Source organism: Rhinatrema bivittatum, chromosome 13 (genome assembly GCF_901001135.1).
Source record: "Rhinatrema bivittatum chromosome 13, aRhiBiv1.1, whole genome shotgun sequence".
NCBI lineage: Eukaryota > Metazoa > Chordata > Amphibia > Gymnophiona > Rhinatrematidae > Rhinatrema > Rhinatrema bivittatum.
This window is the reverse complement of record NC_042627.1, coordinates 2898133-2925157: the sequence shown is the minus strand read 5'-3', so window position 1 is coordinate 2925157 and position 27025 is coordinate 2898133. Positions and strand designations below refer to the sequence as shown.

Below are 27025 nucleotides of genomic sequence, written 5' to 3'. Positions count from 1 at the left end.
GTGTTTCCCAGTTGGTTGGAAACATGAGTGGTTGACTGTTAATCATGTTTTTTATTTTTGTATTTATTTAAATTTTTATATTCCGCTTTTCGGCACTTCTAAGTGTACATCAAAGCAGATTATATTCAGGTACTGTAGGTATTTCCCTATCCCCACAGGGCTTACAATCTAATTTTGTACCTGTTTGTCCAGCATTTGGATTTTTTTAGAGATACTTGGCTGGCTGAGGTCAGGCAGGGCTGGATGTCAGCGATGTCAGCTTTACTCCATCTCCATCTGCTGGTAGGAGTGTATAATGCACTGGTGTGGCGTGGCCTGCCTTCCATAGAGGAAAGAAAACTATCAGGTAAGTAGTAATTTCTCCATTGTTTTTGTAGTTGTTCCTCATTCTTTCAAAAAGTTTTATATAACTTTTCAAATATCTTGTTGCACTCATTCATTTACAGAAATATCCTTGTTTATCGGCGATCTCTAAACACAACCACATCAGGTATTTTTCACATGGTTCTTTCATTGTATTTTTTTTTTACTTGATTGTGGGTCTTAATTAGTTTACCACAGTCAATCATGTCAGTTAATATTTATTGCTTATTTAATTGTTTCTATATACCACAATATCAAACTTGTGCTCTGTTCAGGGTACAACATATAAAACAAATTACAAATACTAAGTGGGCAGGGGAGAAGAAGTATCATGGATTGGAGAGTTTCTGTGGTGTCAAATTTGAATTATAATCAGATGGGATGGAAGGAAGGGAGTGTGAGAGTGATCTAGAAATTAAAAAAACACATTTTCAAGTCAGTCCAGGAAAGCTTCAAATAGCCATGCCTCGCAGTAGGGGGATGTGCATTGGTTTGAAATAAAATTGAAAAAATGTTTCAAATGAACCAAATTTATTTTTTTTCAGAAAAACAAATTCATGAATTATTTTGTTTTTGGGAAATAGTGCGCCATATTAACAAAGAAGGTGCACTGTTACTGAAACAGGCCTCGGGCAGGACCAGCCTGACCCAAGGCTGGGTCCTGTCACTGAGGTCTGGAGCTAAGCCCAGGACAGGCTCTGGAGCACATCTGAGGCCAAGATCCGGGCTTAACACCAGGGCCCAGCAGAGGCAAAACCTTAAGTTGCCATACTGGGTCAGTAGGGTTGCTAACTGGCTCCAGATTTTCAGGACTGGTTTTACTGGGTCAGTAGGGTTGCTAACTGGCTCCAGATTTTCAGGACTGGGTTTACTGGGTCAGTAGGGTTGCTAACTGGCTCCAGATTTTCAGGACTGGTTTTACTGGGTCAGTAGGGTTGCTAACTGGCTCCAGATTTTCAGGACTGGTTTTACTGGGTCAGTAGGGTTGCTAACTGGCTCCAGATTTTCAGGACTGGTTTTACTGGGTCAGTAGGGTTGCTAACTGGCTCCAGATTTTCAGGACTGGTTTTACTGGGTCAGTAGGGTTGCTAACTGGCTCCAGATTTTCAGGACTGGTTTTACTGGGTCAGTAGGGTTGCTAACTGGCTCCAGATTTTCAGGACTGGTTTTACTGGGTCAGTAGGGTTGCTAACTGGCTCCAGATTTTCAGGACTGGTTTTACTGGGTCAGTAGGGTTGCTAACTGGCTCCAGGTTTTCAGGACTGGTTTTACTATTCTGCATACAAGTGCTAGCATATTCATGGGAAAATGGGCGTGGAGCGTGTGGAAGACGGAGAGCTGTATATGAGGGACCGCAGGTGTATTTTACAGATGAGAATGGAAGTTTTGCACTGAATCCTGAAAGAAATGGTGAGCCAAAATAATTCTGAGGAGAGGACAAATGTGATATTTGAGTACCCAGTTTTGTTTTAATTACAGGGAGTTGCGCATCTCCCTGCAGTAACGGAGGGACCTGCCAGTCTTCGGGGAACTGCCTGTGCCCTGCAGGTTACACCGGATCCTTTTGTGAGAATGGTGAGTTGTAGACAGGGCGTATAAACATGGGATGTATAAACATGGGATGTATAAACATGGGGCGTATAAACATGGGATGTATAAACATGGGAAGACTGCTTACAGCCCACCATGCCACAGCAAAGATGGTCAGCCAACGCCGTGGCATGCCAGGTCGGGATCTCAGCTTAACCACAACATGAAAACTAATCTCATTCTTCTCTGAATAGAGGATGGATTATTTGGGAATGTGTCACACAGTGTGCATATTCCAATACAAGGGGTTCCTAACCCGTTTTCTGTTCTCATGCCCTGGATTTGCCCATCCTCAGAAGGAAATCTCTTCTCCCTGTTGAAATTATTTTCATTGGGGTGGAAAACGGGCTTAGAAAGCACAACTTGGTACCCCATGAAGGACACAAATTTATCATTCCTGTATAGCAAACCTTGCTTGCACTAATTCTTGTACAGTGTAGTAGTCGGTCTCAGTTATATCAAACATGCTTTAAAAGCCCCTGACACCACCCTCAGGTCAGCTTTCCCTTTTGATGGAAGAGGTAATGGGATCCCTGAGAAGCCCCGACAGTTTTTGTCTTTGAAAAGTGGATTCTTGGTTATTCCCCCGTTGGCAGGTTAGTTTACAGCTTGCTGCGGGGGGCTCTGACGTGAGAGAGCGCCACAGCATTGCATGACGGGGGAGTGGAGGGGATTTCCTGCAGGGGCCCACAGGAAAGTATCTTCTAATGCAATAGAGCAGTTCTTTGTAATTAAACATGGCACTGGCAGCTCTTAGGAACAATAGTGGTAGCAAAGGACCCTTTGGTCACCCCTGTTTACAGCTGCTTGCTGTGCTGCCACAGGTCCTACCTCGACGGTGGTCGTCCTCTCTCGCTACCAAGGTCCCATATATGCTTGAATTCTGCCACTGTCTTGATTCCTCTAACCTTCACTGGAAGCTTGTCCTAGCTGTCCAGCACCCTTTCAGTGAGATTCCCTCCCTTCAGCTACATTTGATGAACCTCTTATTCCATGGAGAATGTTTTCTTTATCAGAGCCTGCTAGAGATTTGAATATTTGCACCATATCTCTAGTTCTCCTCACTTTCTTGCACATCTCGAGCTCCGTTTCTCTGGGCACAGCTTCGGTGGACGGTGCATGCACCCTCGGGATTCCTTCTGCTTTGTCAATGGCTTCTTGTAGATGGGGGCGCGGGGGGTCTCCAGAACTGAACCCCATACTAAAGATGGAGTCTCACCAGAGACCCGTAAATGTTACTTTCCTCTTTGTAACAGTGACTCCTCTTTATGCCCTCCAGTACGCTATTAACTTTCCCAGCTGTGTGGTTACTGAGAGGCTACCTTGAGGTTATCGGAGATCCTTCATCCTCGGGTCATCTTAAGAAATAAACCTTTTGATAAGAGAAAGGGGGGCTGCTGGCGGGGAAAATCTTTAAGCAAATTCTCCTGTTGGCTTCCAACATATGTTGTATAAAGAGACTTATTCTATAAGCAAGGAAGAAACAGTACTCAGGAGGTTGGAGTAGAGGGGGGCAGATAAGGACCAAAGACCTTGAAGTGAATTTCTCTCTCAGATTATTTAATGAGATCTCGGGATGCTCAGTCTGGTAAAATAAGAGTTTTGAATTTACAGCTGAGCTCCTAAATGTAAGCCTGCTATTTTCCTAGATTTGGGAACGTAAATTACATGCCTAGTTCTGAAAATCAGTGCTAAGCTCCTAACTTTCTCTCTGCCCCTGTAGCCGCCCACTTTTTAGACTCCTAGAATTCCTAGTCCAATGAAATTAGGAGCCTACCTGTAGGAATTCAGCCCTAGTAAAGTTTCAAAAGTCCAATTTAGAGACCTAACTCCTAACGTTAGGTGCCTAAAGTCTTTGAAAATTGGCCCCACACTGTGTTCATTCAAAGGGTCTACCAATGGGTTTTAAAGTAATTGGGAATGGATGGACTGGTGAGCAGCTGATGACGTATGAGGCACTAAGTTGCCATCTCTGATCCAGAAAGTCTAACCTCTCTGCTTTTTCCCTAATAGCAATCTGCAACCGAAGCTGTAACAATGGCTGGTGCATTACCCCGGGGGTCTGCTCCTGCTACTGGGGATACACCGGAGACTCCTGCCTGAACAGTAAGAGCATGAGAAGAATGAGTCAGAAACATTAACAAAACTGAGAAACGAATATCTAACAGGAAATAGAGGAATACAGCAAAAAGAAAAAGTTGCTTTCTTCGTGTGTTAAAGAATTATGAAACAGTCACAGTACTACTATCGCTTATGATTATTTACATTGTGCTATTAAACACGTGCAGCACTGTACAGATACATGGAAGAGCAGTCCCTGCTCTATGGAGCTCACAATCTAGTCAAGACACACAGAAGTCAAATAGGAGACTTCTTACAAAAAACATGCTTAAAATCAACATGGCTATGTAATGCTTCCTTGCCCCAAGCATCTGATGAGGGCGATCCTAGGTCTTGGATTGTCCTGACATGAGGCTCCATCAGTCCTTGCTGCTATTACCTGGAGAAAAAGGGTCTTAGTTAAATTAACACAATTGATAAACACAAGAGATGGATGATAAAAACAAACTTAACCATAGGCTAAATTAAAGAAAAAGGTCTTAATGTCTTTTTTAAATTGAGTAAGCGAGTCACATAGTCTGATCTCAATTGGAAATGAATTCCATAGTTATACAAGTGAGACAGAAAAAGTGCACTTGTATAACTGTAAGCTCCTATGAGATACTAAATAGTGCATAAACAGTACAAATATCAATTCCTAGGAGAAACTGAACAGTGCTAGTAGAAGCTCTGAGTTACATTTTGGATTTAGCACTGGTAAATGGCTGCTTCTAATCTTCTCTATGCTGTGCCAGAAAGAAAAGGCGGCACACTGCTACTGATTTTGATTCTTCTCTTCACTGGGGGAGAGTCAGGGTAGGAGACAGAGTTTCAGCAGTGCTAGTGATTTTTCTGTTTCTGGACAGCAGTGAGGTGAGCAGTGCACACTCAGCGTGACGAGAGGCTATATTATTGAATATTTCCCAAGCCTAGAAGCAGAAAAGGAAATATGAGTATCTCCCATAAGTGTTTTAACTGCATGAGAAGTATGCAATATAATTGGAATACCTGGCACATGTGACTGCAATTTACCTATAGCATCAGCACACGCAACAATACCTAGCTCACAGTCAGAAAATCCTTGTTCTACCACTCCAAAAGTGCCAGAAAAATAAGCGATGGGAGTGCTGTTATTATGTTGAGATGCTGCTGCTGTCCAACCATTCAAACCCTGATAGACCCATAAATCAACTGGACACTTTAAATCAACCAGAGCCAAACTAGGAGCATTTAATACTGACTGCACTAAATCCTGCAATATTTCCAAATCTTGTTCAGTTAAAATCAATTTATCTTCACTAGCTGGGCTGCCTTTAAGATGTCTTCTCAATGACTTACTTTTGGTACTAAAAGCTGGAATCCACAATCTACAGGTCTTACCAGGCTGCCAGTATTGTTTTGTCTGTTAGTGTTTAACTGTATCCCTGCTCACAGTACCGTAGAACAGTATGCTGTGCACTAGTGCTGGCTGCCTCCACATAAAAAAACAGCGGACAGCGAACGCCTTTACGGAGCATTCCTCCTGCGTCTAGAATTAGGCATCCCTGAGGCTGCTGATTGTAGTGAACGCATAGCTCATTTCTGAAAAGTAAAAGTTTAAAAGCTTATAGTTAGGAACACAAGGCTCATTTAAGAATACAAACTTGAGAATCCACAGTGTTGCAGATCCATGTATGTACTCTTAAATAATTTATATGTCCGGCCATGGACGTTGGAAGGCAGCGGGGCCTCCGATCATGGACGCCCGGATAGAGGCAGGAAGGTCCATGAACGGAAGCCCCAACCTTGGACGTCCAGACATGTGGGGACGTGGACGTCCGGGGGGTCTGTAGAAAAGAACCATCCACTTACCTGGTGGAATGACATTTGAAATGACAGGTACCAGCGCACCCTGGATACTGTATAGGCACTGTATACCGCTCTATACAGTAAAATGGCTTGCGAACGCCTACCGCGTCATTGATGTGCTTTGGACGCTCGTTTGCCGCCGCTTGGATTTGCATCTAATTTGAATACTGAATCGAGCGGCTTGTGAAACAAAATGTGTGCGTGTCAAACGAGCGGGCGCCCGGCACCGCCGCACTTTTTTTTTACGCGTCCTTACTGTATGGGCCCGATAGTTTGGAGCGTTGCTCACATACATTTCTTTGTGCTGCGTGCCAGAAATGCAACACTAATACTGGCACTCAGAAACTGCTGTCATAAAAGATTGTTGCTCCCAGGAAAAAAACATGAGCACATAGTCCTGGCGACAACTCTGGCCAAGACACAAAAGTAATGAGGTGGTGGACTTTATTTTTGAAACAGTGGGAAACTGGGGAAGGATAGAATCAGGAAAGTGGAGTGGGAGAAGTGGTGCTGGGGTGAGGTAGTCAGAGGTTCTTCTTAGACTGAGCCAGTGTCATTGGAATTCGTTGTTGGGTTGATCCTGCCGCGTGTTTCTTATCCATTGCTCAGAGGAACGTGAGGGGTGAGGGAAGCCGACGTCCTTAGCTATCCACAGCCAAGGCAGCTAGGGAAGAATGCAGATCAGCTGCAACCTCCTCAGTTCCCCAATGCCAAGCGACCTGCCACAGAGGCCTTAAATGTGTCCCTTGCATCCTGTCACCCTATACACCAATACCTATTTGGATGTCATCTCCCAAGTCAGGCTCCATTCTTCACAAGGTAACTGCTCTGGAAAATCTTCAGCCCTAGATATTCTACATCAATATTATGGAAAGGAAACCAGACTTTTCTTAACTGAGAAAATGAAATGTAAGCTCTAGGTCAGTGGTCCCCAGCCAGTCGGGTTTTCAGGATATCCACCATGAATATGCATGTTTTGGAGGCAGTGCATGCAAATTTTCTCTCATGCATATTCATGGTGGGTATCCTGAAAACCCGACTGGCTGGTGGGCCCCCGGGACAGGGTTGGGGAGCACTGCTCTAGGTAACCTTCAGAGCTTGGGATCCATCTCTTGTGTTCTTAGAAGTGCAGATCCTTTATGATGATGTCAGGGGGTCTTAGAAAGACAAACTAGAAGCCAGAAGTGCAAGATGCCAGCATTTTCAGATGAGAGCTTCTGGGGCACTAATGGTGCCATCATGTTTAAGAAAATATGCTCCTAAGTTCTACTTAATAAATACCTCAGCAGTCTTTTAATAGGAGTCTGTCTTTGATCAGTTCTAAACTCTCCCTAGGAATCGGCCTTTCGATTCCTGGCTCCATTTGTATATTATGTATATTATTTATAGTATATCTTGTGCTCCTTTGCATTTAATTAACATGTTACTGTTCCTATCGCCTTCTCCCCTTCCCTATCTTAGTTTGGGGTCTCCCCTCTGACCCCACGTTCTTAGTTTTCCCCCCACCCCACCCCCTGTTATTTGTATTTTCTACCTTTTGTTACAATGTAAACCGATATGATGTGTATTTTAATGTCGGTATAGAAAAGTTGTTAAATAAATAAATAAATTTGTATAGTGCCTTCAGATGCCCAGCCCTGCTATCAAGTCGTTCTTTCACTTGTACACATAACGCGCCGGTTACTCAAACAGGATAGAAATCTGCAGTAAAGCAGCAGCGCTTCTTGACACCATGGATGGCGTTTGAGGGATGCACAAACTGTATATTGCAAAGGTTGATGTAGTTGAAGTAACCTTAAGATTTCTCTTGAGAAAGGACCTCGAAAAAGTCAGTCCCACATTTATATTACACAAATCTAAACTTTTCAGAATTTTTTTATTTTCAAAAGTTAACATTCTTTTATTACCAGTGTTAACATTTAGTTTGCAATTGGGTCAGGATGGTTCCTGTTAAAGGAAAATCATGACCTGAAAAATAAAACATTCTTTAAGATGCAAATATGGTTATTGCCTGTTGCTCACTGAGATATTAAGGAACTCCTCTCGTTTTTTCCTTGCAGTCACCTGTGCATCTTCCTGTAACAATGGAGGGACCTGTCAGTCCTCAGGAAACTGCCTGTGTCCGGCAGGCTACACGGGCAGACTCTGTGACACCGGTGAGTCTAGGAACAGTTGTACGTGCCTGAGAGTTACTCCCTGTTTTCATTCTCACTGTCTCTTTAAACCCAGGTTGGCGGGGGTGTATATATATGTGTGTGTGTCTGTGTGTGTGTGTGTGTGTGTGTGTGTGTATATATGAGTATGAGTGTGTATATGTGTGTGTATGTGAGTGTGTGTGTGTATGTGTGTGTGTATGTGTGTGTGTATGTGAGTGTATGTGAGTGTGTATATGAGTGTATGTGTGAGTGTGTGAGTGTGTATGTGTGTGTGTATATATGTATGTGTGTGAGTGTGTGTGTATGTGTGTGTGTGTGTGTGATCGTCAGAAGCATCATATAGACTCTTCTCTCAGTATTGCTATCCTAAGTTCCTGCTCGCACAGGAGCATCACACTCTAGGGCAATAAATGAGCCAGTTGTGTTTTATGCTTTACAATGTATGGACATGATGGAGAGAATTGAATAAATGGGATTAGCTGTCTGTCCATCTGTCCATAAAATATCTCTCCAAGAAAGGGTTGGGAAATCAAATTTGGCATGTTGGAAGAAAATGTGGATATCTCAGAGGAGTTTGAAAACCAGAAACATTAGATCAGTATTTTCAGAAAAAGCTGCCTCCGATAAATCTCCATTGTTTTTTATGGGAAGGAGAGGCTGCAGAATATTGAGCAGCTTTCTCTTCTGAAAGTGCTCCCTTGTCTTTCCAACATTTTGGCCCAGAGAAAAAATAACTGAAGGAGCTGGGAAAGGATGGTACCAACAGCCGCCTTCAAAGCTACAGAACCTCCCGCAGCTCCCAAAGTCTCACACACAAGTGGAGATGCGCAAGCTTATGATATAAAATTCACCTGTTCCTGATCTTAAGCTCGCTCGAGCAAACCTGCTTTGTGTATCTTCCATAGGACTTTGCCAGCTGTAACGCGAGTAGGAAAGCGGATTTTAAAACCTGCTCATAGGAGGGAGATTCCCACCTTTTCCAGTTAATCCATCAGTTTGCCAAGACAGTCTCCAGGCCAGCCAGACCCTCGGGTTCTTCATCCTGCACCTCTCACCCTGTCATGTAAGCCCAAAAACGTGAGATCTGCAGGCTTGCCCCTCATCAGGGGCAGTAGTAAAGTTACACGGCTAACAAGCCACCATGCGCTGCGGCCTCCGGTTTTAAAATACGGAGTTATACGTGTAACTGAATGCCTATGCCCTGTCCCTCCCCCACCCCCTTACGTTCTGCTCAGACGTGGATGTGTGTGCGTAAATCATGGCTTTTCAAATCGGTGGTGTTCACACGTATTTGGTCATTTTAGTGGAAGCAATGCTTTTTACAATAGACCCTTTTGTGTCTGTCCTGAGCACCTGACTGGCCGGGGCCCCTTCAGGACAGATTTGCTAACCACTGACAGAGGATGCCCTAGTGCTCCTGCAGCAGCCATGCTCATAATGCAAGGCCCTGCAGCAGCCATGCTCATAATGCAAGGCCCTGCAGCAGCAGCCATGCTCATAATGCAAGGCCCTGCAGCAGCCATGCTCATAATGCAAGGCCCTGCAGCAGCAGCCATGCTCATAATGCAAGGCCCTGCAGCAGCCATGCTCATAATGCAAGGCCCTGCAGCAGCAGCCATGCTCATAATGCAAGGCCCTGCAGCAGCAGCCATGCTCATAATGCAAGGCCCTTAACATCATGTTTGTGTCCGCCCATACAGACAGGAAGGAGGAAGGCATTTACAAATGTAAGCCAGGAGAAGATAAATTAAATCACAAAGGAGATGTCTCCTGCTTGCTTCCTGTTTTTGAAGTCCAAAATGCCAGGGAGGCATGGAAAAGACAAATGGTGACATGAGGACCATTTTGCAGTCTTTTTTGTTGGTTTAGATAGAGGTAGCAATGCAACTCATTCCTCTGAAGGGGACAGAAATCATTCCTATCTATGTTAAATTGCTCCCCTGTCTCCACAGTATGGGGGGGAGGGAGGGGGGGCAGTGCCATGGCTGGTAGCCCGTGGTCTTATCTGAGTTGCTCTGCCCTCTAGTGAACATGACTGTAATTGCTAGGGTGAAAGATTTCCCCATGGACAAGCGCACTAGCAGCTAGGGATGTGCAGAGCAAAATTTTATGTTCATATTTTTTATGTCCGAAAGGGGGTCCCACTTGCGGCCAATATGGACATAAAAAAAATCCAATGAGTTGGGTATATGTACATATGTGCAAAAAAAAAAATTTAAACCCCCTCACCCTCCTTAATCCCCCCCCCAGACTTACCACAACTCCCTGGTGATGGAGCGAGGAGTGAGGACGTCATTTCTGCAATCCTTGGCGAGAAGCATGTGACGTCGGTGGCACGTCGAGTGACGCGGCGTCACGTGATTCCCGGCTCGTTCGCGCCGGACGGCTCGTTCGGCCCAAAAAGAACTTTTGGCCAGCTTGGGGGGGCCTCCAAGCTGGCCAAAAGTTCTTTTTGGGCCGAACGAGCCGTCCGGCGCGAACGAGCCGGGAATCACGTGACGCCGGCGTCACTCGACGTGCCGCCGACGTCACATGCTTCTCGCCAAGGATTGCAGAAATGGCGTCCTCACTCCTCGCTCCATCACCAGGGAGTTGTGGTAAGTCGGGGGGGGGGGGGATTAAGGAGGGTGAGGGGGTTTATATTTTTATTTTGGCTCAACAATCGCGATTTCCCACATATCGAACATATCTATGTTCGATATGTGGGAAATCCGATCGTTTATGTCGAATCAATTTTTTAAGTAAAAAAAAAATATGAGTTGCGTTTTACTAATGCGGTCAATCCGAATGCACACCCCTACTAGCAGCTCAATACAGTAAAGTGCGGCCGCGGTTATCCTGCTCTTAACCCGCTTTCTACTCACTTTTTGGCCGCGTTAGTCCAACCCGCGATACACTATCCCCTTTAACCCATTCTTACCGCCTCTTTAAATCACCGGGTAACCCCTTCCGCCCGCGGAATGTATATTACATGTAAACGATCAGATTAGCTATTCCCTCCCATACAGTAACGTGCGCCCCGACTATCGCTAATTTACCCTGCCGTTTTGCCGTGCGTTTACCCTGCTAACTTACCGCCTACCCTTACCCTTTTCTAATTACATTGGCAAAAGGCAGGGGCTTCCTCAGAGCTATAGCATCAGCAGGCCAGTAAGAAAGGGCTTGGCCTCTTCCTGCTCTGATAGCTTTTAGTATGGCCTCTCATTTTCCTCTTCCTGCTGTGGCTGCACGGTTCACTCACCGGCTGTTTGAGCCATGTGGCGCTCCGTAGGTGTAGGACAGCACAGTTCATTCAGCGGCTGTTTGAGCCATGTAGCGCTCCGTAGGTGTAGGACAGCACAGTTCACTCAGCGGCTGTTTGAGCCTTGTGGCGCTCCGTAGGTGTAGGACAGCACAGTTCACTCAGCGGCTGTTTGAGCCATGTGGCGCTCCGTAGGTGTAGGACAGCACAGTTCATTCAGCGGCTGTTTGAGCCATGTGGCACTCCGTAGGTGTAGGACAGCACAGTTCATTCAGCGGCTGTTTGAGCCATGTGGCGCTCCGTAGGTGTAGGACAGCACAGTTCATTCAGCGGCTGTTTGAGCCATGTGGCGCTCCATAGGTGTAGGACAGCACAGTTCATTCAGCGGCTGTTTGAGCCATGTGGCGCTCCGTAGGTGTAGGACAGCACAGTTCATTCAGCGGCTGTTTGAGCCATGTGGCGCTCCGTAGGTGTAGGACAGCACAGTTCATTCACCGGCTGTTTGAGCCATGTGGCGCTCCGTAGGTGTAGGACAGCACAGTTCATTCAGCGGCTGTTTGAGCCATGTGGCGCTCCGTGGGTGTAGGACAGCACAGTTCATTCAGCGGCTGTTTGAGCCATGTGGCGCTCCGTAGGTGTAGGACAGCACAGTTCATTCAGCGGCTGTTTGAGCCATGTGGCGCTCCGTAGGTGTAGGACAGCACAGTTCATTCAGCGGCTGTTTGAGCCATGTGGCGCTCCGTAGGTGTAGGACAGCACAGTTCATTCAGCGGCTGTTTGAGCCATGTGGCGCTCCGTAGGTGTAGGACAGCACAGTTCAGTCAGTAACAGTGTGCATAAAGGATTTTGACACGTCTTTGCTATGTTCAGCACTAGGAGAGAAGCATTAAAGCCCATTAATGCGCACCCTGGGGTGTGATGTTATATTTCTAAAATATTCAGGGGATAATTTTCAATGGGATTTGAATGGGTAAATGGTTGTAGACCTGCAGGAAAACCCCACTTTGAAAATTGCCTTCACCCCCCTCTGCAGGGAAAAGGGGTCTACAAGGGGCAGGGCTGAGGTAGTTTGGCTGAACTATGTTCATTTTGTAAACTGAACGCATTACACCTGCAGAAGATGTGGGTAGCAATATCCCTATAGCATTTTCTAAGGGAAACTGGGAGGAATTTCCCTTTGAAATCGGCTTGCACGCCTGCAGTACACAGTACAGATGAAGTTGAGAGTGGCTAATACTGGATTGATACAGGTGATGGCCTCCAGAGGTGCTGAATAGTCCATGAAGCCCTTTCATTAAACCTACTTGTCTTTAATTTTGTGGTCACATGAGGCTGCCTGAGAAATTGCAATGCTGGGTTTTTTCCTGGCCCATTTTATTTATTTATTTATTTATTTATTTCTTTTATATACCGACGTTCGATCGAGATATCACATCGGTTATTTTCTAGTGCTTATACATCTGACATAGGTTAGATAATATGATTAGGATGATGCTTATGTCTTGGTTTGGTCTCTTCTTCCCAGCAATCTGTAATTCAAGTTGTACCAATGGCTGGTGCAGTGCCCCTGGAGTGTGTTCCTGCAGTTCTGGATACACAGGAGCAACCTGCGAGACAGGTGAGAGACCAGAAAGGTGGATCCAGGGTGACCACAGAGACCTGGGGAGAAACAGACTGTATGAGGACCTATTCATGCTGCAGAAACATCCCAAAGGATTTTCTCAATAGATAGAGGGTATTTTATGCATCTACAGTTAATCTAGAAAGATGTAGACACAGTTCAAAATAATAGTTTAAATTAGGATTGAAATATCACATCATATTTATTAATATTACAATGAAAACCATTTTTAAATTAATCTGAACTAAAATAACATATTCTTATTCTTAATATTGAAATCCAAGGGACTCAATATGAAAACACTTTTATTATACATGTGACCAAAACATTTTTAACAATAATTGTTAAAAATAGTTTAACAAAAACCAATACAAAAAATCAAACACACCTGACCAGCTGCCCTAAAATACAAAAATTGTTTGAATACACAAAACAATGTTAGAAAGCCATCACATTGATACTTGACATCCACGCTTGTCTACCTACAACACTCCCACACATCCCATCAGAAATGAAAATGTATCACAAATACAAATCCAATGACAACATACAGCAGTTCCAAAGTCCACCCCGACAGAGGTCACTGTTTCGCTGTACATCAGCACCTCCAGGGGGCTTTTTTTTAACCAACAATGTTCATACACACAATTATAGTTCCCCAAAACACAATGAACTGCCAACGGGCTCACGTCAAGGACTTTTTTGAAGAAATGTCAAAGCAGAATGTCTCATCTTGTTGTGGGGATTTTAAATTGAGTGTATATAATTCATAACCTTCATCAGAGAAGTAAAGGGAGAGATCCTAAATCTTCCTCAAATCTATAAGCAGAGACTGCCAAACACTGCATAAGAACATAAGAACCTGCCATACTGGGTCAGCCCAAGGGTCCATCAAGCCCAGCATCCTGTTTCCAACAGTGGCCAATCCAGGCCATAAGAACCTGGCAAGTACCCAAACACTAAGAAGATCCCATGCAACTCCTTGTCCATTTATTCCCTGATGTCACTTCCCATCATGTAAACAGTCACCAAAATACTTTAATCACCTGGACTAGCAGTTATTCCACCCACTCTCAACCTGCGCAGACATCTGCCAAGTGAGCAAACCATTGTCTCGTTTCTTCTTCTTTCTTATTTCTCCACAGGACAAAAAGCAAAGTGCTCCAATTTTTCCAGTTAATACCTTTGTTGTATATTTTTGTCTTTGCGATATTCTTATTCTTGCCATCTCAAGAAAGGAAATATAGACGGAAAAGACAATATGTGATCTCATTAACTGGTTGGACTTTTCTCTGCCCCTTTAAATGTATCCGTTCCATCTGTAGAGTTATATATATATAATATATATATATAATATATATATAAACTGGACAAGGCAGCTGTGATACTTTCTCTTGCAATACAGGATTGCCAACATGTTCCTGCAGTTCGCAGTGCAGGAGCTGGACTTATTAGGACAAATCACTCAGCTCTATGTATTCATGCAGTTCATTTTCAAATAGAAACACATAAACATGATGGCCGAAAAAGACCATATGAATTATTTAGTCTGCCCATCTCTCCAATTAATTTAGCATCATAATTCCCATCACTTCCTTAGAGATCCCCTGTATTTACCCCATGCTTTCTTGAATTCAGATACTGGTTTTGTCTCCACCACTTCCATTGAGAGGCTGTTCCATGCATCCACCACCCTCACTGTAAGGAAAGATTTCCTAAGATTACTCTTGAATCTACCACCTTTAACCTCATCACATGACCCCCTCGTTCTAGACCCTCCTTTCCATTGAAAAAGGCTCACCTTCTGTGCATGGAAACTTTGAGATATTTGAATGTCTCTATCATATCTCCCCTATCTTGTCTTTCTTCTGGGGTATACCTGTTTAGATGTTTTAGTCTATTTCCATATGGTTTAGTGCAAAGACCACTGATCATTTTAGTAGCTCCCTGTGGACCGACTCCATCCTGTTTATATCCCTTTGAAGGTGGGGTCTCTAGAACTGTGCACAGTATTCTAAGTGAAGTCTCACCGGGGACCTATACAGGGGCAATATCACCTCCCTGTTTCTGCTGACCATTCCTTTCCTCATGCAACCAAGCATCTTTCTGGCTTTTTCCGTCACTTTATCCTCCTGTTTTTTGTTTTTTTACTTTATTTTTTATTGAAGTTTGACATTATTTCAAATATAAACATATTTGAAAAGAAAAACAGAGGATATATTCCTGATAGTGACAATAACAATAAGGAAAAAAGAAATACATTAGCAGTATCCTCACAATAAACCTAAATATAGCAGGGGGGGGGAGAGGGAGGGAAGAAAATGGTTGGCAAATTGACCATACAATTCAAGAAATAAAATAAATAGGCAGCATCCTGAGCTAGAACTGCCTGCTCATATTGAGTCACAGCTAAGTAGGTTGAGAGGGTGTATTGTGTCTAACCTCGATAAAGTCCTTCAGTTGCACAGGTATCTAATTGCATTTAATAATACTATGCATTTACATGGATGTCTAACAACACAAGAGGCCCCCAAAGATAACACCTCTGAACGCATAGCAAAAATGTTCTTCTGCACTCCTGGTTGCCCTAGCTGGATCTGGAAAAATCCAGATCTTCTCCCCCTTAAATAAAACTTCATGATTACGGAAGAACAAATGAAGAATATTATCTCTATCTTGTGAAAACAAAAGAAATCAGCCAGGTGGCTCTCTTATGAGATTGTAAAACAGAGTTCTCCAGAACCTCAGTCAAATTCAAAGAAATCGCTTGCTGTTCATTATCCAAGTTCTACTTAATCGATGGTAAATAGAACATTTCTTGAACCGGGGGATAGGCAAACTCCTGGATTTGCAAAACTTCTTTCATACAGAGCTTAAACATCTCAATAGGAGCAAGTAATCATATTTGAGGAAAAGTTAATATACGTAGATTCAAATTCTTTGACGCATTCTCCAAACTTTCAAGTTTCCGTGAAACCAGGGTAGAAGCCATTATTTGTTTAGCTTGTATGTCTTTTACCTTGGAGACCGAAATCTCCAGGTTAGAGATACTTGCTTCACAAGCTGACATCCGACAATCTTGATTCAAGAATTTAGAATGGATGTCCAGTGTAACTGTAGCCAAAGATGAAACAGACTTATTGACAGAGGCCAAAACGCCCCACAAACTATCAAGAGTCACTTGATTAGGTTTAGTTAATGCAGGTCTGACCTGAAGAGAGTTGATAGCATCTCAAATCTCCTGTGGACCAACGTCAGAGACCTTGACAGCTTAAGGGATCTCACGAATTGCCAAGACGCCAGAACCCACTCCATCAACCAGACTTCCTGACTCCTGGAAAGACTGCTCTGCTGATTCCCGCTGCAGTCCACCAGCAGCAGCTGGCACGTGAACGCTGATCGTTGACGCAGGGGGTAGCGCTGCAAATCCAGACCTGCTCCGGCAACACAGCTCCCATACAAACAGCAGGTCCAGGAAAATGTGGTGAAGACCGATCATCCGGGCTGAGTGAAGGCTCAGCCATCAATAGGTGTGCAGCCCTTCCAACCAAGTCACTGATCGGTGTCAGAAAAGGCAGTACCGGTGAAAAGTCAGGCATGGTGGTCTGCCGAATCGCTCCTGCAGAGGAGTAAGATCGAACTGTTCCTTTCCTCTTTCCCATAGCTCCAAAAGGAAAAGAGAAAAAAGATAAGAAAATATTGAAATCGGGGGGAAAAATGCAGGAGCTCAAGTTGCATGTCTGCTCAGGACGCCATCTTGAACTCGCCCCAACTTTATCCACCTGTTCGACCACCTTAAGATCATCAGATACAATCATCCCTAGATCCTGCTTTTTCCTTTGTGCTCAGAAGAATTTCACTTCCAATACTGTCATTTTCCCTTGGGATTTTGCATCCTAGAAGCATTACTCTGCACTTAAATATTAGCTGCCAGACCTTAGATGATTCCTTGAGCTTCGCTAGATCCCTCCCTCCTTATGTTTTCTACCCTGGCTTACCCACCCTGTTACAGATTTTGGTATCATTGGCAAAAAGACATTTTCCAACAATCCTTCTGGTTTATCTCTCCCAAAAATGTCAAAAAGAACCAGGACTGATCCCTGAGGCTCATCACTAGTAACAGCCCCCTCTCTTCAGTGAAAGCTCCTTTTACCATTATCCACTCAGCCAATTTCTACCCCAGTCAGTCACGCTAGGGTCCATATCAAGGGTGCTGAATTTATTTACAAGTCTTCAGTGTCAAATGCCTTACTGAAATCCAAGCACACTACATCTAGATCCAATTCCCTGGTCACCCAATTAAAGAAATTGATCAGATTCATCTGACCAGATTTATCTCTGGTAAATCCATGCTGCCTCGGATCTTGTAATCCATTGGATTCCAAAAATTGCGCTCTCCTCTGTTTTAGCAGAGATTCTATTAGTTTGCTCATCAAAGAGGTCAGACTAACTGGCCTGTAGCTCCGCCGTGAGGCCTGGATGGGAGGCTGAGAGCGGGGGAGCCGGGGATGCCGCGAACTGGCTGCGGCTGTGGAGGAGGAGAGGCCGGAGCTCGAGGACAGGGCCGGCCGCGGAGCGGACACGGCCGGGACGCTCAACATAGGCCTTTCAACAAAGACACAGGCAAACCTAATAGAAGAGAATTACAATAATTAATGCTAGTTAACATGAGTGCCTGTAATACTGAATGAAAATAGCATGCAAAAGAGGCTTGAACATTTTCATTTTGAAAAAGATTTCCTAGAACTCTCACTGGGATTGTGGTACTACCAAAAAAAAAAAAAATGGAGGGTCAACGAAAGGTACGCGGTGCAAAAGAATTCTGCCTTATGGAGGTTTAGTAATAATGTAGAATGAAGCAGCCATGATGTAATGGAAGCAATGCAGAGATGCAATACATCTTGAGTAGCTCGCCATGATGCTTGCTTCAGGATCCTGTCAGAAACAGGATGTTGGGTTTGGACCTTCAGCCTGACCCAGTGTATGGCATTTCTTATGTTCTTCTTACTCGGTGCTGTCTGACACCACATCCAGTGACGTCTTACTTTGCACACCTTTACCCAGGTAAGCAGGACTTCCCCTCTTTGTCAGCTTCTTGGTCCTCAGTTAGGGGCAGACAAAGTTCAGTTTGCAGCGATGGCGTTTTCTGGGCTGGGGTCCTTCATGTCCCTTTCTGTGGACGATGTTCCATAAGATGTCTCGTCCATTTTCAACTTGGGGGATGCAGACCAAACCACTCCAGCCATGAGAGGGGTGCAGGCTGGACTCCCGCCAGTATAAAGCCACATTGACTCTTCTTAGATGGAGGCGTAGGCACATTTCGTCAGAGGCAATTCCTCTCGACTATTTTCTGAGAAATAAGACTCATGCTTACATTTTTTTTTCATTTTACTTTAATTTTTCTTTGCAGCTGTCTGTGCTTCTGCCTGCAGTAATGGAGGGATTTGTCAGCCCTCAGGGAGTTGTTTGTGTCCCCCAGGCTACAGTGGAAGACTCTGTGAGAATGGTGAGTGCTGACAAGGGCTCTTATAATAATGGAAGTCATGAATTTTGCAGGATGCCACAGTCTGAGCAGGCCTTGTCGTCCTTGTTCAGGCCATGGCTGCCGGGATCTGATGTAGACTTCCAGTGCTGGATCCAGTCATCTTTCTGTAGTTCTTATAGCTTTTAGCAGTTGGTGGGTACCATATACCCCCAGATCCATTCCAGCTTCTTCCATTATATTTAATTCATTAAATTTGATTGTCTGCCTTATCAGGCACCCACAAGTGGATTACAATAAGTTAAAAAAAATCGCTTCAAATCCTATCCCTGCAACCAATGCCAACATCAAGTGTACATTTCATAAACAAAACACATAATCCCAATTTAGAGACCCTGTGTATCTTCCAGAAAGATCCAGGGATAAATCTGATAAAGCAATTGCTCCCAAAGTGAGGCAGGTCCCATTATGTAATCCTGGAGCATCTGTATTTGGGATGAATTTCCATTAGAACCAAACATGCATCGGATTTATACTATACACCATCTATTTATTCCTAAAACTGCCTTCCCAGTCAAACAGTTGTTGATTGGAGCAGGGATATCGGGGGATGTGATAGAGGTCTATAAAATCATGAGTGTAATAGAACGGGTAAATATAAATTGGTTATTTACTCTTTCAAAAAATACAAAGACTAGGAGATATATTCCATGCAGTTAGTAAGTAGACATTCAAAACAAATCGGAAAAAATACTTTTCATTCGGTGCACAATTAAGCTCTAAAATAAATTGCTGGAAGATATGGTTAAGGCAGTTGGAATTGCTGGGTTTAAAAGTTTGAACAAGGCTCTGGAGGAGAAGTCCATAAACTGTTAATCAAGTAGACTTAGGAAAGAAAAATGTTTTTTACCTACTAATTTTCGTTATTGTAATACCACAGATCAATCCAGACAAGTGGGTTTTATTCATCCCTACCAGCAGGTGGAGTCAGAGAGCAAAACTTTGAGGCCCTGCTACATAACTGAGAGGCCACCTGCAGTCCCTCAGCATTGACCCGTAACCAAGCCCAAGAATAGACACTAACTCCCTTTCCAGGGTGAACAGGGAACTTGGGGTTGGAACCCCCTGAACTGGAGCCTCTCGTACTTTCATATAAAGAAACCACTCTTAACTAGAAAAACTCTCAACGTATATTTACAATTTGCAAAATTTCAGAAATAAGGTTTACCAAACTACCAGGAAATTCAGTCTTTCAGCAGTGAAGGGGTGGATCTCTGGACTGATCTGTGGTATTACAGAATTAAAATTAGCGGGTAAGAGCCAATTTTCCTTTCTTGTTCATAGCCAGATCAGTCCAGACAAGTGGGATATACCCAAGCACCCCCCTAGACTGGGCGGGCACCCGAAAGATGCGCTCATAGGACACTCTCACCAAAAGTTGCATCTACGTCCAATCGGTAATGCTTGGTGAAAATATGAAGTTAGGACCACACCACAGCCCCACATATTTCCTGCTGAGACACCAACTTACACTCTGCCCTTGTAGAATGCGCTCATAGGCCTACTGGAATGTTGTGACCCTTACAAATATAAGCAGAGCAAATGGTCTTTAGCCACCAAGAGATCATGGTTTTAGAAGCTTTATCTCCTTTCTTCACGTCCCCGAACAACACAAAAAGGTGATCAGTCCAGATAGCTGGGTTTGCCTTCTCTCCAGCAGATGGAGACAGAGAAGTTTAGACTGAGGTGCCACCTGCAGTCCCTCAGTATTTCTCTGTCTCCATTGCAAGGATATCCCTGCTGAATTAAATTGGAAGATACTTCCAGTTCATTCTTGAAATTTTCAATATCTAAGCAAACCCTTCTGTATAAAATATTTTTCAAAAAGAGAATTTTCCAAGTGAAACGTAAGTAAAGCAAAAACACTTTTTTGTAGGCATTATTACCGTTTTCACCCAGTTAGCGAGAGCCTTTGGACTCCACAATGGTTGTCTGAAGTCTTTTTCTCTCCATTCCTCTAAATGTTGGAGATCTGCAAATGTTGGAGAGTTTTAAGTGCAAACTCTCTAATTTATCTAAGTTGCTTGCACTGAGCTCCACTTCCTCCTGTTGCCGCAGGATAAATCAGCCATGCATTTAATACCTGCCTCCCTTGCGAGCAGACTATTCAACATGAGCTTAAAGCTCTGGAAGAGACTAACGGGCTCGTGAGGTGTCGGTCGTGCAGGGGAACTCTTCCGTATGCTCAGTCACCTCCGAGCTCCGAGAGCTGAGTCTGTTTTGGCGCCATTGGAGGGTATCACCGGTTATCGCTGACTTATCCTGCTGTCTTTGCAGATATTTGGTTATAGGTAAACATCTTTCCTTTGTGGGTGAGGGGTTCCCAAGATCTTGGGAATAAGATCCTACCATGATCATTTAGCCAGGAAATCTATGATTTTGATGTTACTTAAAAAAAAAAAAAAAGGTCATGGTTAAAAAAGTGTGGGAATATCTTTGTTCTCTGAGTTTGTTTACATATTGCTGCTTCCCTCTAGTAATCTGCAACGCAAGCTGTAACTCTGGCTGGTGCAGCTCCCCTGGAGTGTGTTCCTGCTACACTGGGTATACCGGAGCATCCTGTGCCACAGGTGAGAGGCAGAAATGTATTCATCGGACTGACGGCATCGGGGGGCGGAGCCTGGACGAGTCAGGGACCGCGACAGGAATACAGAGCCATTTACCTCCAGCAGGGGATGGCTCAGGGGACTGACGCAGCTCTGGGAAACGTTTCACCTTTTGGCCTGGATGGCTCAGGGGTTTGAGACAGGAATACAGAGCGGCTGTCGGCACGCCATTCCCTGGCCCGGGGGCTGGTTCGGAGGCCTCGGCCACGCCCCCGGAATGCCCCCGGGCCGGCCCCACCCCAGAACGATGGATTTACGCACGCAGGGCTTTTAAAATCTGCCCCGGTGTGCATAATTATATCTGCGCTGGATGTGTTTGTATTGCGGCCATTTGCTGGCTGCTAATGAATGGTCCTATAGTAGCTATGCACACGGGCACTGTAGGGCAGTGTGGCATCTATCACTGAGGCAATGAGATGATTTACTGAGGAAAAGGTCAATGCAAAATTTCCATATCACTATTATTAAAAAGTGGGTGCTATATACACCATTGTTGCAAGGAGAATCTGAGTGAAGCACAAGAGATGTCATGATTTATCTCAAATGCTGTTATAGTTGCCTTCTTATTGGCTGATATTAATAATGGGCATTCTGTGCTCAGCTCTGAACAGTGTTTGTTTATTAGTATTTATATTCAGGTACTATAGGTGTTGTAGCCATTAGGACACACCTATTCAATAACACTGACTAAATTCCTGGATTCCTTTAATATTTAGTATCATCATATTTGTGAACAAAGTTAGGCATAGAAGTGCCTCCACTCAAATATGACTGACCCTGGTTCCTTGTGTTGTATACTTTGCAGCTACCTGCGCCTCTCTCTGCAGGAATGGAGGGACCTGTCAGCCCTCAGGGAACTGCCTGTGTCCTGCAGGATATAACGGGAGATTCTGTGACAGCGGTGAGTTCTAAGAGGATCCATATCCATAATGTATGCATGTTCTTCCATAGATGGTCTCTTATGCTTTTTTATCCATTTCTCACCCATGATTCTTCATGCATGGCCTTTCTCTGTATTCCTTACCGTCACATTCAACAGGGAAGTATCATGCTCAACCTTACTTTACTTGTTTCTATCTAATTTTCACCAGGGAGCTGACCTTGGTCAGCTTGCTGTTTTGTGCAGTATATAAAAATTGTGAAATAAATAATAAAATCCTACATAACCTCTATTCTTATTCCTCAACCAGCTGCTGTCAGTGATCATGCACAGCTTCCTGTATTTTCTCTGTTCCTCCCATTTATAGGTCAGGGTCTCAGTAAATTCTTGTAGTCAGGAGAGCTGCTTGCTGGAACCACTCTCAGTGCTATTCGTTTTGGTCCTTAAGTATTACTGAGTAGGGTGTTGCAAAATAAATGTTTACTGTAGAAAGTCTTCATTAGTTATCAACTGTCACCAAGCACTTTTTCTCTTAGCACATCCATGATTAACCCAAACTCTCAGTTCTGCGTTGCTTAGGGTGGCAGGCATTAGGATTAACCTTTTTTCCCGGCTTTGGAAAACATGGCTCCCAGTATGGGAGCTGACAATGGTTCCCTCTTAAGGTAGAAATAATACCCAAGGCGACGGATACTATCAACTCCATGTCTCTCCATCCTTTCTGTTTCAGGGGTAGAGACTCCTCTTCGGGAACACAGTTGTAAGAGTTTTCACTCCCAACTCTTTTTTTTTTCTCTTTTACTTTAACTTTGTGGATGAAAATCCCATTAAGATCAGCAGGAATAAAACTCCTCTTCCCTACTCATGGGCAGAAAGGATGGACAAACATTTCTTTCCAAACAAAAAGGCAAAAATCTCCAAAAGCTTCTTAAAAAAAAAAAAGAGAGAGAGAAAGATTGCCAAACTCCAACCACTAGATGTGAGCTGGGAAATGGGATTTCTCTCTTCCTATCCCTCCTAGGGCGTGGGCTTCCCTTCCCGAGCCAGGACTAGGGGTGGACCTCACGCATCACCTAGATAAGATTTTAGACAGTGCTGGGGAGGAGCCGGCTGTCGTGGTACACGTGGGCACCAACGACATAGGAAAATGTGGGAGCGAGGTTCTGGAAGCCAAATTTAGGCTCTTAGGTAGAAAGCTTAAATCCAGAACCTCCAGGGTAGCATTCTCTGAAATGCTCCCTGTTCCACACGCAGGTCACCAGAGGCAGGCAGAGCTCCGGAGTCTCAATGCGTGGATGAGACGATGGTGCAAGGAAGAGGATTCAGTTTTAATAGGAACTGGGGAACCTTTTGGGGAAGGGGGAGTCTCTTCCGAAGGGATGGGCTCCACCTTAACCAGGGTGGAACCAGACTGCTGGCGCTAACCTTTAAAAAGGAGGTAGAGCAGCTTTTAAACTAGAACAAAGGGGAAAGCCGACAGTCGCTCAGCAGCGCATGGTTCGGAGAGAGGTATCTTTAAAGGATACTAATGATGCATTAGATTTAGGGCATCCCGACAGTGAGGTTCCAATACTAAGAAAAGTAGTCCAAGTGCCTGTAACTAAAAACTCACCTGAGCTAAAAAAAATTCTAACTTATCCCTATCAATTAAAAAGCAGAATGAAAATACAAACAAAAAACAAACTTTGAAATGTTTGTATGCTAATGCCAGAAGTCTAAGAAGTAAGATGGGAGAATTGGAGTGTATAGCAGTGAATGATGACATAGACTTAATTGGCATCTCAGAGACATGGTGGAAAGAGGATAACCAATGGGACAGTGCTATACCGGGATACAAATTATATCGCAATGAGAGAGAGGAACATCCGGGAGGTGGTGTGGTGCTTTATGTCCGGGATGGCATAGAGTCCAACAAGACCATACTATTTAATAGTAAATTACTATTTGGATAGCAGCGACTAAAAGTTAAGTTGCTTTTCAATTTTTATGTGCATTTAAAAATATAAAAATGTTTTGAACATTGAGGACCAATGATTATTTGTAGAGCAACAAAGGTCTTTTTGACCAGGAGAGCTCAGTAGGATGGCCCATTTTAAATTCTGGTTATGGTCACTATTAATATCGACGGATTTGTTCTCCGTGGAAGTTTACATTGTGAACCACCAGGATTCTTGGAGTGTATAGTATAAAAATAAATTATAAATAAACAAAAGGCCCAACCACACTGGGACAGGGGGAAGAAATAAAACAGAACTTTTCACTTCGGTGTCCAAACATTGATCTCTCAGCCCCTTGCACTTGAGCAGATCGGAGCTCATCCCTGCAGCCACAGAGGGGGACATTGTAACTAAGTGGCCTACGTCAACTCTTGCTTCCCTACACATCCCATTCTAGGGCACCTACTGGTGGAGATCCAAAGGGCTCCCTACACCAATTACTTTGAAATTCATTAGGCTTGCTTTATTTCTGTTTCTCCAGTCTTCGTGGTTGATGTACTTGGGATGATGATTAATTTTTGTGTCGATTCGATGTAGGAATGTGTAACTCAAGCTGTAACTTTGGATGGTGCACTGCACCAGGAGTGTGCTCTTGCATGACTGGATACACGGGAGCAAATTGCGAGAAAGGTAAGAAAGTGAAGGTCGTTTAATGAACACAAAGGAAGGGGAGAAAACTGGATGATGAAATGAAAAGGATTCAACTGCATTGCTGTCAATTAACCATTCTTTAGAGGGCAAAAATACGGCCTGTAAACACAATCTGTAGCAGTTCAGCTCTTTAAAAATCAAAACCGCTGATAGACAGCTTCAGTTCTTTAGGATTTAAATACATAGCTTCCCCAATACCAGTTTTAGTTCTTTGGCAGGGAAAAGTGCAGCCTTTAAAAAAGCTATAGCAGCTCAGATCCTTAGAATTAAAAACACATCTCAGGACAGCCTCAGTCTTTGCTGTTTCAAGTTCCTGTGAAAATGGGTCTCTCTTTAAATAGATTGACTTAACGCTGGCTCTGTGGGTAGGGTTGCCAACTCACTCCAGATTTTCAGGCCAGGTTGGTCCAGTTCTGGTTTTACTTCCCCTGCATGAAAGTCACTTATAGTCTTGATTTTCTTAGGGAATGCAATAGCTAAATCAGAAAAAGTCCCAGCATGCAATAGGATAAAACCAGGACTGGATCAACCTGGCCTGAAAATTTGGAGCCAGTTGGCAACCCTATCTGTGGGGTCACGAGGGCCAGTCTCTAATTCCTCCTCAGGGGTCGCCTCCTTTTCCATGGCTGGCAACTGTATTCTTTTCCATCCTGTCTAGCTACTGCAAATGCTCCCATTTATTGCACCTGGTAGCCTATTAATATTGTAATGCTGACTCTACCCTGTCTCAGCTCCTCCCTGCTGAAATTCTCACAGCCTCTGGTTGATAGGGAACCTGGGAAGTGTAGTCCTCGAGGCAGCCATCTTAACTTTAACCATGTCTGTCGTGCGAGATCAGGATAAGCATAAACCTTCAAATTGAGGAAAAGTTCTGTACAGTGACAGAAAAACAGCCTTAAAATCCAGTCTCTATCAGAGTCAAGAAGAAAAGAGACAATCAGAGTAGATGGTTTTACCAAGTCCTTCTGAGAGGTTTCCAATACTGCTGTTAGATCCAAAGACGATTTCTCAACAGGAGAGAGAGTCTGCAACCCATGATACCCTTCCTGAAAGGAAATATATAATATACCTTGGATATTAATGGAAGTGTCTGCTCAGGAAGTTTCAAAATCTCAGTCAAGTATTTTTTCCACATTTCGTTTGGTGCCACAAGTGGATATTTGTGGGAATTAATGAAATGCAGGTTCCTGCCTCTCACTTGATTTTCCATGTATTCTAGTCTGGATGTAAGCCATTTATTCTCTTTCACAATATTATGTTGCAAATCAGTGCTTGTATCAAAATCTTTCCTCAAAGACTCAAAGTTCTTTTTATTAGTTGAGATCTCAGTTTCCATTACTTTCATTCGACCACCTAAATCAGTCATATAACTAAAGACTGGCTTAATCTGGTTAGAAATGTTCATGTTCAAAGCTTGGAGCGCCTCCCAAATAGTTTCCAGAGTAAATTCAACTGGTCTTACCAGCTCAATGGTCTGAACCACAGGCATCTGGTCTAGCTCTACTCCCCCATGTCCAGCAGCGATGCCGTCCTCGATGCCCCCTGCAGTCGGCATGGGGGGGCCATACGCGTTGCTTTCAGTGACCCACGAGGGAGCATGGCGTCCCTGGCCTCCACAGCCAATGTCTCGACCAGAGACAGCTCCGACGCTCGGGTCTCCGCCGGATTAGCAGGAGGAAGTCGTTCCTGGGGAGATAAAGAGATCGAAAGCTTAGGGAGGGGGCCAAGTGCTACTTCTTCCCAGCCTTCCTCCAGCAAGCTCAACCCAAGCTTCCCCTACGGACATGAGCGTCCATCAGGCCAAACACAGTATTAGTGTGTGTGTGTGGGGGGGGGGGGGGGGGGTGTCAGAGAGTTGCTCCCGCTCTCTGGCCCTTCTCTTCCTGCCTGAATGAGGCATATCAGGAAAAAATTAGAAAGCTCAAGGAGCAACTTAAGGCATGTCTTGCTAGGTCGGCCATCATGGAATCTCTCCCTTGTTAGTAAAATTTCAACTTGCACTTACGATATAATTTCACCAAGACTTAAAAACTGATTTATTTTTTTTTAGCTATCTGCACCTCTCTTTGTAGAAACGGAGGGACGTGTCAGTCCTCAGGAAATTGCTATTGTCCTGCAGGATACCAGGGGAGATTCTGTGAGAAAGGTGAGTGCTGACAAAATTCTGAACAAGTGATCGAGGTAAGATCAGACGTCAAGACAATTTATTTTCGTAGTACCAGCATTGCTATTGACTGATGCCTAAATTGTCTGACTCAGCAAAGAGGCAAAAGAGAAAATGCAGAAACTGAATTTCCTTGGAGAAGGCCTGTACTTCAGAGTTAGTAAGCATTACATTAGAGTGTATTACCCCTGAACCCAGTAATGGCCAGTTTCCACCTGAATTTTAACAAGGTTTGAATTATTTGAACAATCTGGTTTGTCTAAAAA

General features: G+C 44.0%; 1 long non-coding RNA gene across 1 annotated transcript; it reads left to right on the top strand.

The window, feature by feature from the left end:
• The first annotated feature begins 445 nt into the window (after positions 1-445).
• Positions 446-12909, top strand: LOC115075520. The gene is made up of 5 exons (XR_003852544.1): positions 446-490; positions 1843-1938; positions 3967-4059; positions 7962-8057; positions 12824-12909. It is a non-coding gene; the product is annotated as an uncharacterized LOC115075520 (long non-coding RNA).
• Positions 12910-27025: the final 14116 nt, after the last annotated feature.